Here is a 12,863-nt window from a genome sequence, read left to right on the forward strand (position 1 = left end):
CCAACCTTTCCTACTCACTTGAAAGTATACTTCATTGTCCCTGTTAATACCCATTTAGTGTCCCGTGGACGCTGGGAGACACCGAGGCAGGTGATATTTTGTGGTCTCTTTTCCTCCTGAGGATAAAACATTCTTCCTGCATAGACACACACACGAACACGAAGAATCTTCCAGAAGTTGGTGGAAAATGTGAATTATAAAAAAGGATGCATAGATCTCAAAAATGTTACACCACAATAAATTTATCTTTTAATCCCATTCTTCTGTAAACTGTCCGAAGCTCCCTCTGTAGACCCCTCTACCTTCCAGGGGGACCCCATTCTCCATTCTCTGCCTGGTGGTGCGACCAATACTGACAATAGACTGAGTGTTCATACACCACACACAGTTGCCAGTCATTCTCAAAGAGCTATTCTTCTTGCTCCATCTTCTCATGGCTAAAATAAATAAACAATGAAATAGATGACATCCTTAGCCTCAGGATACAGCTGAGTGAAGATGAAACAGCAGCCCATGGCTTCCCTAGCGCCAGAGGGCTTGAGTCGGTTATCTGAAATCCTGTGTGGGATGACGACCAAGTGCCAGGGCAAGAACTCAAACTCCACATGGCACCCTCCTCCGTCGCCACCGCCCCATGACTCCAGGGTCTGGTCGCAGATTGTCGGGGAGAGAATGAAATTGGTTCTTATACCAACAAAGTTGTTCTACGTGTGCTAAATCAGCTTAGTGGCTGGAATGCACACACACACACACACACAAAAACAGACGGCGAATCTTGTGTGACTGCATTCACTCCTATCTTTGGTTAGTTTTTAGAGAGACACAATTTTTACCCCCAAGAGATCCTATTTCCCTTGCCTAGATATGCAGCTCTTTCTCATCAATCGCCCCTTTCCCTTGGCACATCAGCAGTTCCTGGAGCTCAGAGCTCACTGCAGAATTGACCCATCTTCCCTCAAGCACCTGCTGCCTCCCCCTGGGTCTGGCTCACACACACAAACATGCGTGCCTTCTAGGAAGGGAAAATGCCCTTTGAACAACGCAGAGCCCCTCACTTCCGTGTTTGTATGTTGATTTTAGATGGAAACTTGCTTGTGCCAAGAAAAGAAGGCCCGGCCAAGCCCCTGGGACAGAACCTGGCCATTTGGTGGTGGTGATGGGAGTTGGCGATTCAGACTGTAGGTTCTGGCCCCCGGGGGTCTCTTCCTTGGAGGGAGGAGCTGACGTAATTGTACGAGCACCGTGGTAGCCATTGGCTGGCTCCACTGTAGCATAGGATGTCAAATTCCATTTGGAGCGTGGGCTCAGCACGCAACAATGTGCGCCCAGCCATGTGGAACTGGCCGAAGGGGGCAAGCCTCGGGCTTTTTCTGAGATTGGTCACCCCCTCTTTCTGTTCCTGACTGCTCCTCTTCCTCAGGGAGGTGGGGGGCATGTGGGGATGTGAAATCCTCTGACCCTCGGCCCGGGACCCTTGGTCTGGGCCGAGATCAAAGGGCAGGAGGCCCCTCCGCTGGCTGAGGTAGGCCTTTCCCAGGCCACCACCCCAAGAGGCCCCCAGGGTTTTGTCCCATGCGGCCAGGGCCTTCTTTGTCTGGCCTGAGAAGCCGGAGGCCCACGTTGCAGATCCAGCGCTCATCAAATGATCAAAGGCCCCAAGCTCTAGACATGAAGGCTTTCTTCCCGTTTCCCTTTCTTAAAAGGAATGAATTGCTCGCGACCTGAAGAATGCCTCTCCAAAGCTTGGCTGCGCCAGGCCGGCAATCCCGGGTCTGAGCGCTCCAACCTGCGCACAGGGCTGCGGCCACAGCCGCATTCAGCAGTCTTTCAGGGATTAAGGCCCTGGGACCTGGTGCAAGGGCTGGGAGAATACACTTAGAATAATTTCAGTTCTTTCTTCACCATCTAGTTTAGTAACAAGCAGACAATGATTCAGTGCGAAATCCAAGGAAATAAGCTCACTCCTTGCCAAGGGGCATCAGTCTGGGAAACCGGTTGTGCACCTGGTGGGGTGTGTGTGTGTGTGTGTGTGTATGTGCAGTTCACAAGTGAAATGGTGCTTTGGAATTCGGTTGTAGGCACCTTATTCTGTGGTTGGAGACCTTGACTCATACTTAGCAAAAAACAATGTTTCTTTTCTTTCTTCCTTTCCTTCTTTTTTTTACAGTTTTTTTTTTAATTATTTCCAGAAACTTCTCTTTTCCTAGGGTTATTTTACTGTTCATCATATTTTTTAGATGTATTCACTCTAGAGAAAATAGGAGAGAGATCTTCCACCAGCTGGTTTACTCACCAAGTGCAATAGCAGGAGTTGGGCCAGACGGAAGCCAGGAACCTGGAGCTTCTTCCAGATCTCTCACGTGGGTTCAGGGGCCCAGACACCTGGGCCACTACCTTCCCAGGTGCATTAGCAAGGAGCTGGAACAGAAGTGGAGCAGCCCAGTGGCAAACCACTGCCCCTATAGGATGCCTTACGTGCTAGCCTGCAACACCAGCCCCTGTCACTTTCTGTTTTTCAAAGCACTGAAGAGCACCAGTGAAGAGCAGATCTCAAAGATCCAGTGAGTTGGATCTCCGCTGAGTCCCCACACCCAGCCTAGAATCCCCAGTGCTGAGAAGTTGTGGCCTCTATGTTCATGGCCACGTTGTCATGGTGACAGGATCTGACAGGATCCGGGAGGGATTCTACAAGGTCACAAGATGCTTAGGTACCCCGTGTTCTCACGTAAAGACTGTTTTGGAGATGTCCGTATCTTTTCTTTGTCGGAGGCAAGACAGAAAATCTCATTTTCCCAACTTGATCTCTGGCCCTTGGTTACCCAGGGTGCTGACAGTCGGCCAGATGAACGCTGACTGGTTATCCAGTGGTACCAAGGCGTGTGGATGGCCGGAGTCCATCCAGGACCCTTGCTCAGCAGTCTGATCTGTTTTACAGCTACTTAACATGAGTAGACATGTTTTAGGCCTCTCTGCTTCCGTGTGTGTGACTACTTCTGGGACCTCATGAGGTGGGGCATGCCTGTTTGTCCCTGTACGCCTGGTGCACGTCCCTCCGCACAGTAAGTTTCCTCCCTGCGGCAGCGTCCGAATTTCTCCATTTTGATGAGTGGGTAATATGCCCCTGTATGCACAGACCACATTTGGTTTCTCTGTTGATGGAAATGAATGTGCTCTCCGGCTTTCGGCTGTTGTGACTCATGCTGCCTTAGACAGAAGCGTACAGGTGGCTGTCAAAATCCCAGCCTTCAGTTCCGTTAGACGGATGCCTTGGAGTGGAAATGCTAGATCAGGTGGTAGTTCTCCAAGGAGTGTCTGAGGAGTGGCCCAGTTCCTGTCCATGCTCTCCCACAATCCCATGCACAGAGTGGACAGAGTGTCCAGTTTTTCCATTCCTGTTATTTTCCTTGTTGTTGTTTCTGAAAACACTCGTCCTCGTGGGTGTGAGTGGTATCCCGTTGTGGCTCTGATCTTCGTCTCCCTGCCAGCTGTGATGGTGAGCGGCGTTTCCGGTCTTTATCTGATTTTGCCATTTGTCTATGCAGAAGTAACACTTCAGATCTTCTGCGGGTTTTGAATCAGGCTATTTGGTTGTGCTATTGGCATTCTTTGTGTGTTCTAACCCTACATCCCTTATCAGATATGAAATTCACAAATGTTTGCTGCACCCAGTTTGTTTTCATTCTTTCGTTCGTGACCTCTTACCCATATTTCACTTCAATGAAGTCTGATTTATCTTTAAGATTTCTCTTTATTTAAATGTTTTTTCAAAGATTTATTTCTTTTTATTGGAAAGGCAGATTTATAGAGAGAAGGAGAGACAAGGAGAAAGATCTTCGGTACACTGGTTCATATCCCAAATGGCCACAATGGCTGGAGCTGAGCGAATCCAAAGCCAGGAGCCAGGAGCTGCTTCTGGGTCTCCCACATGGATACAGGGACCTAAGGCTTTGGCCATCTTCTACTGCTTTTCCAGGCCATTAGCAGGAAGCTAGACTGAAAATTAAGCAGCCAGGACTAAAACAGATGCCCATATGGGATTGCTGGCACCGCAGGTGGAGGATTAGCATGCTATGCCACTACGGTGGTTCCTAAGATTTTTTAAGTTGTTTTACTTGCCTGTGTTTTCAATGTCATATCCAAAAGATCTTTGCCAGACTGAAGATAGTGAAAATTTTCTCCTACATTTTCTAATAGGAGGAGTTGACTTTTACTAACAGACCCAAGTAGTATATGGAACTGAGAAAAGCTATCAAACAGGGGTCCAACAGCTTCGTGGTGTGTGGACATATGCCTGGACGTCCCAGCTCATCACCTGCTGTGTAGAGTAACATCCAAATGTCTTCCTCCAGCAGTATCTTGTGGCTCACTGAAGTTTTTAAAACCTGCCTCCCTCCAGAGATGCCCTGTCCAATACAATAGCTACATAAAGTTGCCTAAATTAATTGAAATCAAGTAAAATTTAACAGTCACTTGTACCAGCCATATTTCCAGCAGCACTGCCAAGTGTTGGGTGTGGCAGATTGAGAGCATGTCATTGTCACAGAGTCCCCATGGCCACTCAGCCCTTATAGAACTCGTCTCACTGTACCCGTTCCTGCTTGCCTGCTCTTGGTATCCCAGCCCAGCCAACAGCATTCTTCTGCAACCTGTTGCTGCAGCCCCTGCCCTGGTCCTCTGGCTCCAACTCTTGCTTCCAATTCCATGCCTACACCGCAGCCCATGGGACATTCTAGACACAAAGATCTGAGACCGTCCCTCAGCCCTGGACGTAAGTCTAGGGCCCTTGGCAAGCAAGCAGACAGGAGTGCTTGGCGTTGTTTGCCATCACAGACAGAGCTCAGTGAGTGGGTTTAGACAGAACTAAAGGGACTTCCATCGGGGTTGTTTTGTTGTCAGCTATGAGCGCAGGTCCTAAGAGGTCTGGTGACTAGCCAGAAGCCTCTGCTGACTGGGTCTGAAGTGAAGCCCTAGTTTTCCTGGTGGCTGGCCAAAGCTCATGAGGAAAAGCAGGGAGACAGAGCTGAGGCTTTGTATGGGACACGCTTTAGGGGCCAGCGTGGGGCATGCTGGTTGGGGGGGCAGACAGGGAGACGTTTGGTGTCATACTGCCAAATGCAGGTGGCGGAGGCAGCTGGGAGCCAGATGGAGAGGGCTTGAAGACAGACTCCAGGACTTGAGCAGCCTGGAGTCTCTGGGGAAGGTAGAAAGCAGTGCCAGCAGGCCTGGCCCAGCAGCAAGTGGACGGCTGCTGGAATGTAAGAGACTTGGAGGTTAGGACCCGACCAGACCCACTGGTGAGTCCACAGTGGGCGGTACCACTTCCACCATGGAGACCAAGCGATGTGCACCTGCAGGGCTGTACCCAGGCTTGCCCTCTGGGGATGACACTGGTTTGGACACGTGATCTGGCCACAGCCGTGAAGGTGGAGAGAAGCACCTGGAAAAAAGGAGGGAAGGTGGGGTGGGGGTGAGAGGAGCTCCTGACACATCTGTCAGCTGAAATTGCAATTAGTCAGGCACCTGTTCAGAATGTGTCCATTTTCAGTTTGATTGTTTTGTTTTGTTTTGCTTCGTTTTGTTGCTGAGCTATTCTGGGGGACCTGGGGAAGTAACACCAGTTACTTATTCGTGCATGCGCACATGGGGTATCATGGCTCCGTGTTGGAAGCTGTCCCATGAAACTTGGGAGCTGGGTCACAGCCCAGGCCAGGTGACTCCTGACAGCCTGTGCTGTGAGAGGCCAGGTGATAGATGCTGGGGAAAAACAAGTCTCAGGGGTTTCCTGACCAGCAGGCCCCCATGACCACTGAGGGGGGTTAGGCGATGGTGTGCAGCTGCAGCAAGAACCACTGGAGACAGTCTGATCCAGCATGTCCATTTATTGTAATGCACGCACAGAGACTAAGAAATGGAAAGACAGAGAGCAGCTCCCCAACCTCCCACCCAGCAGTGGCACTGTAATTGGCTAGAAGGCACATCTATCTCCGAAGACTCTCCAATCATGGTTGGCAGGTAGGCTGTGGGTCACGCATACCAGGTAGGCTGGTAGGGCCACACCTGACTTCTCACAGTTGCTTATCAAAGAAATCCCGGCACAGCTTGTCCAAGGACAGAGAAGAGAGACTGGAGTGCAACCCCCCACCCTCGCCTATATGGCCAGTGATCAGGCCAGGCTGAGGTCTCGGTCAGGGGCTCCTCTGGGGACACAATGTGTCACCTGCCTATGACTTTCCACATGGGCCAAGCAGGCAGAGATCCAGGGGCCGTCTCCCCAAGCAGGTCCCTGGAGTGAGGCTATCACAGAGCCACTAAGGTTCCTGGGAGACCGTGAAAGTGCAACCTCCCTGGTGTCTACCCTCCAGATCTGCATCACAACCCCTCATCCCTGCATGGCTTCCCAGCAGGTGGTTCCATGTGAATGGCAGGAGCTCATGAGGGTAGAATGTGGCCTGTGATGCTATCCAGCTGTTTACCTCCCTGCTTTGCCCTGCCCCACCCCCAGACCAGGAGCCTGCTCCTCCTGGGGACACAAAGACACAACAGGGCACAACAAGGAGACACCCTTGGGTTGGGTGAGGGCATGCCTTCTCCAAGCTACATCTTTTAATCCCAAGCTGCAGCAGGCTGCCGGCTGGTCCGTCTCGACTTTGCTCTTGCTCATCTCAAGCCTGATGTGTCTCCAGGCAGCCCTGAACACCAGTGGCCGGCTGACCTGTGCCCCTGCCAGGCCTCACTTGCTGGCTCATGCCACTTGCACACACCCTTGGGGAAGCTACTGCCTTGTATGGGAACCAGATATGTCCAATGACACAACTGGCTGTGTTCACAGCAGCCCTCTCTATGCTGCTCTCCTGTTTAGCTCCCTAGGCACCCATGGGATCAGGGAGATCATAGCACCTCACCCACTCAGCAGTTGAGTAGACAGAGCTTCTGAAGCAGCCATCTGTTTGCTCAGACCCAGCGACCGGCAGGCGGGGAGAAGACCGCACCAGAAGATGGGGTGGGGGAGGAAGAGCCAAGAGAGCCACCTGGCTATGGCATGCTTGGGTCCTCTTGAATCAACGGATTTTGGATCTGAGCCTTGTTGGAAATCGAGTGCTCAGTGTCAGAGGTGCTAGGAGCTGGGCTCTGTGATGAACCTGCTAATTCACAGCCATGGTTTTCATGGTTTTATCCTCTTTTCTGCATCCTATGTGAACTGCTTACCCGTGGTCTCTCCCCAATGGTTTTGGCAACAAGACCTCCCGCATGTTTATTGATGCTGTTCTAGGTGAGGCTGTGACAGAGAGTTGTAGGTGTTGATAAGACATTTCCCAGGCGTTGCAGTTCCTATTCTTGGTATTTGTTACAAGAGAGGACTGAAAGGTTCCTGCACATTTACACAGTCCCGTATTCTCTTTAGCTTGTTGTCTTTGTACTGATTGGAGTGTCTTAATACCTGCAGACAAAGGATCTGGCATGGGTTCAGAAGGGGGGGGAATTGCCATAGTTTTCTTTTTTTTTTTTTTTTCTTTTTTTTTTTCCTTTTTTTTTTTAATCTATTTTATTGTATGGTTGTTGACAATCTTTACATAGTTAATTACGGTTAAAGAACAAAAAAAAAAAGGTTCGGGGGGATAGGGAAGTGGGTAATACTATTATGTCGCCATAGTTTTCTTGGAGCTGAGAAACTTGATTTTCAAGTGAACCTGACAGAAGTTTGTGTCCTTCTTCTTACTGAAATACACCATAACGAGATCAGAGTTTATAAAGGTCAACCAGACATCCTCCTGCTTATAATTTTCTCGAGGCTTCAGTTAACCTCATCCAGAATAAATGTGGACCAAGGAATGTGTGTGTGCATGTACAAGCTGTGCATGTGTGTAGTGGGTATGTGTAGGTAAGTAAGGCATAGGGACTGTGTGTGTATGAAGGCATGTGTATAGTGGGTGTGTGACATTTTTGTGGATGTGGGGGGTGGGTGTTGGGTAGATACGCAGAGTGTGTGTAGCACGTGTGTGTGTGTGCAGCAGTCATACGTGTGTATGGGTGTATGTTCGAAGGGCATTGTGCAGTGTTGTGTGTGTGTGAGCATGTGACCAAGTGTTGTGGGTGAGCATGGGTGTGACATAGGACATGGGGCATGGGTGCTGAGCATACATGTGTGTCATTTGTGAGTGTGTGATATGGACTGTGGGTCTGTCAGATAATCTGGATATATGTGATTTGTATGCCACAAGAGCGTGGATAAACCCAAGATTCAGTGGTAGTCTGTGAGGTGAACTGATGGAAAGGTTATCTTGACCAGCCTGTCATCCGGGTGTCCGCACCAGGCTGCAGGGAGAAAAGGGCTAGTTACACACAGGTTAGCAGGGGGCACACACCTGGGCATTCTCAAGAAACGCCAATATCCTGAGCTCTAGACAAGGAGCGCTTCAGGATCTTGCTGGTTATCTTAAGCATTTTGTGTCTTACGTAAAATTTGGGGTGGCCATCAGCTGCTGTTGTATCCCTCTGTGTCCCCCCCCGACACACACAGGATGGAGATGTCGTAAGTGGGTACAAGCATGTGCGCAAGTGAATGGGCATATACATGTGTGTGCACATGGGCACAGAGACACACCTGACACATGGGCCCCCGAAGATCCCGGCCTCAGCCACCACAGCCCAGGTTTGCTATGCAGAGTATTCCAAGACTCGGCTTGTGCCGCCTTCACCCAGCTCAGGGCTAGGATTGCCTCTGCACAGGCCGAGGGCTGCAAAGTTGGGCAGCCTTCCCTGGCTCAGCGCTCCCAGACTGTGAGCTCAGAGTTAAAACAGGGAGCTCAGCGCTCAGTGAGAAGGGCTCCCACACGGAGGGGCTGTGGGCAGTGCTGTCCTGTTGGGACACAGGAGCTGAGCCGCTGGCTTCTCTGGGGATTAGACTACTCACTCCCCTTGATTTCTTTCTTCAATTAAGAAGGAGTATTTTCCCTGCTCTTCCCAGAAAGTAGAATTGAGAATATGTACTCATTGTAAAAGAAGGGCTGGTCTCACTTATACTTTGTTATATATTTTCTTTCTTACTTTCAAGAGAAAAGAGTGCATGTATTCTTGCAGTTTGTAAAACTTTCTGTGCTTAAAAAAAAAAAGTCTCTGTACTTATAAGGTGATTATTCCTGGAGTCTGCTGTTGGAAGCCAAGGCGCCAGGCGGCTGTCAGGAGATTCTGATGCTGGCCCTGCAGCAAATGGTGGGCCCAGCTCCCTCCTGTTTACCTGGAAGGATGGTGGCCTAATGACGTTATTCACATCACATGATTTGCCCAGCCATTAGCCGAATTCCAAGAGAAATCAAAGCAGACCTTGTGAAGAGACACCAGTGTCTCATTTGCTTGGATTTCCTCAACTTGAAATGGATTCTTTCAGTGTAAAAAATAGTTTTAATACTTACATACTAATGCTCCCTTAATGTTTATTGTTTCATGGCTAAGCCTTTGGATCTGAAGCCGAAAAAGTTCTGTTGTCTTCCAAATGTATTTAACCAATATGTAAACTTCTAAGCCAATGAACCCTGAGTGAATTAGAAAGCAATAGAGAATGCGATTAATGTTTATCGAGCAGTGCACTCAACGGCACCCCAGAGGCCATTTGGAACGCCAGCAGAGCGTGCAGGGCCTAGTGTGTTTGCAGCATGCTCACCGGGTCTTCTGGTGTCCACAGGGAAAGGAAACCTGCGCACGTAGGGGAGGACTCTGGCACTGTGACGCTGGCCTCACGCACAGCCTGCACCTGCTTTCTCTATACGCTTGCACATTCAACTCCAATAACCAACACCATGTATGACTTTATTTGTTCTCAGTTTTGTTCATTGGATTCTATTTACTTGAAATGCAAAGCAAGAGAAAGAGAGATTACTCATCCTCTAGTCCACTCCCCAGCTGGCCCATAACTGTCAAAACCTGTCCAGGCCAGAGCCGGGAGGCTGACACTCCATCCGGGTCTTCCCCAGGAGTGGCAGCCCAGATGCCTGAGCCATCACATGCTGTCTCCCAGGATGCTGGGACCAGAGGCAGAGCGGGAACTCAACCCCACACCCGCCAATATGGGCTCCAAGTGTCCTACCTGTCCCCAGGAAGGGTGACTTGCGTGGACACCCCACATTTCTCTGTTGTTTCCCTTCCTTGTGTGTTAGAATTTATCAGCTCTCTGCATGTTTTCCAACTGGAGCATCACACCCCATAGGGCTGTTCACCTGGAACTTAACATTAGTTAACTACACCTCCCTGTTGCCTGCAAAATGGAATTTTCAAGAGATAAATCTATGTTAAATGCACTAGAGGGAGCTTGTCATGTAGGGCAGGCTTTAGGTAAATCCTTGTGCAATCAACATAGCCTTGTATAAAGTGAAAAAAGAAGTGTATGCACACACACACACACACACATACACACACACACACACACACACACACACACACACACACACACACCACCAGATCCCTCTCGTAGGCATAGAGAGCGTGGGCAGGTGAAAGGTTGTGCCACAGGCAGGGGCCAGCAGCACCTGCCATGGGCCAGCCTCACCCCCGTGTCCCCCTTGCACTGAGGAAAGATAGCTCATGTGAATTCTATTAAACCTTCTCTCTCTCTCTGCAAAGACTTCAAATAACTTGTTATCCTTAGTCTTAACACACAAGAAGCCGTTAGCCATCTGCACCAGACCATTGATTTTACTCCATAAGTCCATTACGTAGCTAATTTTAGCACTGTACACGTTTTCAAACATTACTTTTGTTTCCTTGTTCGGCATCAGGCTAAATGTGCTTCCGAGGGGTTTTCCTTGTATGGTTTCCTATTGTAAATGCCCCAGGTGGGGATCCCCTAAGGAGGCTTTCCCCTTCCATCCCCCACTCTTCCCTCCCCAGTAACTCATCTGCAGAGGTTCACCGTGTTGTGATGGAACAAAGAGACAGTGTTGGCTGAGTCTTCCTGCAGGTGTGGATCAGAGCTCTGGGATCTGGTCACCCACAGGGCTGGTGTCCACCTATAGCAGCCTCCCAGGTGCCCGCCAGGGGCTCCTCACACAGGCAGCCCCTCAGCATAAAGTGATTGGTGAAAGTTGAGGAAAAGAAAATCGTCTGATGGGAAAAGGAACCACCCTAGGCAGCCTGAAAAAAAAAAAAGCAATGATAATAATAAAACGAGGATGATTGTGGGTCTTTTAATTGTCTGTATCCCAGGTGCATACCTAATACTGCAATTTTTAAAAACAGGATTTATTTATTTTTTATTGAAAAGGCACATTTGTATAGAGAAAGAGAGACAGAGAAAGATCTTCCATCCACTGGTTCATTCCCCAAATGGATGCAATGGCCAGAGCTGAGCTAATCTGAAGCCAGGAGCCTCTTCCAAGTTCCCCACATGGTGCAGGGTCCCAAGGCTTTCAGCCAGACTCCGCCTCTTTCCCAGGCCTTATGCACAGAGCTGGATGGGAAGTGGAGCAGCTGGGACATACAGGATGCCAGCACTTGACAGTGGAGGATTAGTCTGTTGAGCCAAGGTGGCAGCCCCTCAATATGGCATTTTGAGCAGAACGGGATCCTCTCGTCTGCTGTATCAGACTGTTTATCCCCCTTGAACTTTAGGTCTCTGGGCAGAAGCTGATTGGTTGCTCTTGTACCCAAAGCCTGCCTGGAATAGTCTGTATGAGACCATCCTCATCATGACAGAGTATTAGGCTTGGACTCTAGGGAACGCATTACGCAATGAATAGATGAGGTGACTGCGAAAATTTCATGGAAGATGGGATTCAAGGATAGGATTTTTGTGTGTGTTTGCAAAAAAAAAAAAAAAAATTTTTTTTTTGGAACCCAGGCATTTTCCCCCTAATACATGAACTTTGGAGAATCCTGGGAGGAGGAGGTGTTTCTAATCTCCACCCTCAGCTCACACAGGCGGGGGCAGCACCGTCACCCAGACCTTGGCGCTGGAGCCCACCCTCCCCCCACCATTCAATCTCATGCATCTCCTTGGAGCCAGCTGCAGCACGGCATGCCTACATTTAGTCCATCTTTGTTCCAAAAAACTTTCTCAAAGGCCAACAGGTGCATTTGTAGTTAGTGAAGACCTGCGCTCTGAAGTCGTGCTTTGTTAGGATCCTGTTCCCAGGCTCAGAGGAGCAGGATTAAGACACCCCGCAGACAGGAGGCAGACAGGAGGCCCTCGCTCAACTCCAGCCTGCCCAGCCACTTGCTTTATTTGTAGCTTCTGCCTCTCCAGGCTGATTCCCCTGCCTCCACTGTCCAGCATCACTTCTTTTTTTTTTTCTTCAATGTTTATTTGTTTTTTGAAAATCAGAATTACCCAGAGCGAAAAGACAGAGAGAGATGTTCCATTTACTGGTTCACTCCCCAAATGGCTATAAAACTGCCAGGGCTAGACCAGACCAAAGGCAGGAGTCAGAAGCTCCATGGGGGTCTCCCAAGTAGGTGCAAAGGTCCAGGCACTTGGGCCATCTCTGGTGGCCTCTCAACTGCATTAGCAGGGAGCTGGATTGGAAGTGGGACAGTTAGGACTCGAATGTGCACCCATGTGGGTTGGCAGCATTACACTCAGCAACTTAACTCACTCTACCACTTCGTCATAGCGGTCATCAAGATGTTTGTGAAAAGCTGGGAGACCCCTGTGTTATGGTCAACATGTCCATTTCTGCAGGTTATAAATGGTTGTTAATGCTGCCAGCAGTTCAGCAGAATGACCTTGACTCTCACGAGAGGGCAGAGGGACAGCTGGCAGAGTGGTTTTGTTGTATGTAGAACTACTCTTCATAATGTACTGCAAACTTGTGAGAAGCTATAGAACTAAAGTTACTTTTTTATCTAGCTATCCATTTATCTATTTGAATGGA

At 49.4% G+C, this 12,863-nt stretch overlaps 1 protein-coding gene across 1 annotated transcript in view; it reads left to right on the plus strand.

Annotated features, from left to right (window-relative positions):
* The window catches only part of PTPRN2 (protein tyrosine phosphatase receptor type N2), a 1,038,500-nt gene that overhangs the window by 1,014,902 nt on the left and 10,735 nt on the right, over nucleotides 1-12,863 (plus strand). The window lies entirely within an intron of this gene.

Source organism: Ochotona princeps, chromosome 2, assembly GCF_030435755.1.
Source record: "Ochotona princeps isolate mOchPri1 chromosome 2, mOchPri1.hap1, whole genome shotgun sequence".
Lineage (NCBI taxonomy): Eukaryota > Metazoa > Chordata > Mammalia > Lagomorpha > Ochotonidae > Ochotona > Ochotona princeps.